Genomic DNA, 1,524 nt, shown 5'->3' on the forward strand with positions numbered 1-1,524 from the left:
ACTGTCATGATTTTTATAGTATTAAAAAGGGAACTAGATGGAGTGTGAGGGTGAACTTTAAGGACCGTTTGAATGGCTCTATTTTTAAGCTTTTGAACTTTGGTGATGTGGGAAGATCTGGAACCCCACACCATACAGCACTAATGAATATAGGGTAAAACTAAGGAGTTATATAGGAGAAGTGCTGTTGATTGGTTGAGAAATTTACAATTTCGGATTAAGAGGGATATAGTAGAATTTAATCTATGGCAGAGTTTGGTGATATGTGAGGTAAAAGAAAGATGTTCATCAATGATGACTCCCAGGTGCTTATGATATTGTACTTGTTTAATAATTTGCAACGACACAGAAATGTTGATAGCGCCACACTTTTTAAGTTTTTGAGACGTCCCAATGACCATGATTTCAGTTTTATTTTTATTAAGTGCAAATAATAAAGAAATGGTTAATTTTGGACCACAAAAAGTGGTCTTAAAGTGGAGAGGCATTTAATTGGTATTTAATTTTTAAGATTTCTCGTAAATTACTCTTTTGATTATTGGCATGTGTTAGTGGACTAATGAAGTGTACTCAGAGTACACAATAGGTCAATAGAAATATATTGCCTCCAGTGCCTGTTTAAATTAATATAATAATCAAGCTTTCGAGCATACGCTCTTCAACAGGATCTATTATTACATAAAAACATCCATAAAACAGTACAAAGTAGACTTAAAATATAAAAACTACTTATTAAAATTTACATTAAAAATATATAATGTTTGCTTATTAAAATTTATTAAAATACTTCAAAATTGTTCTACTGTGTATGGTGATTTATGTCTATTTCGTATCCTGACTTAAATGCTTATAATAAAATATATCCTATACATGTATAAAAAGTTGTCTATTTAATACAAATTTATAAAAGCAATTCATACAACTTACTGAAATAAAATGTACATACTGTAAGCAATACCATGACTATAGAATGAAATCATCAAACGGAACCATAATAAAAATAAATCCCAAATGTGATAATAAATACGATATACAAAATTTTCACACTATGTTCATTCTTTCAACACCATAGATAATACATGTACATATGTTGGGATATCCGGTGTAGTCACCCTTCAGTGACAATGGTATGACCCAACCTATTTCAACATTGTGATTAGCTATCCAGAGGGCTGTCTTGTCTATTTTTGGACGGCTACATTGCCTGTAGAAAAAAACAACTTGATACAGTTGAGAAAAATTGATATTTTCTTTCACAGTTCATTTGCCCTGGTGGTTGATTTTTTTTTCATATAATTTTTCCCCCTAATCCCAATTTAGCTTATATAGATATAGTTAATAAAATAGAAAAATGTATTAATAGGACTACAATTGCCATTTAATTTATTTAAAATGAACACTAAATAGTTTCTTGCTTTGCATTTTTTTATGAGCAGAGGATGAAGTAGTATGTATACATAAAATAAGTATATATACATACATATATACATACATATATATATATATACATATATATATATATAC

The sequence above is a fragment of the Anneissia japonica genome, unplaced genomic scaffold (genome assembly GCF_011630105.1).
Source record: "Anneissia japonica isolate Jap-2015-1 unplaced genomic scaffold, ASM1163010v1 scaffold172582_len1462937_cov174, whole genome shotgun sequence".
NCBI classification, from domain to species: domain Eukaryota; kingdom Metazoa; phylum Echinodermata; class Crinoidea; order Comatulida; family Comatulidae; genus Anneissia; species Anneissia japonica.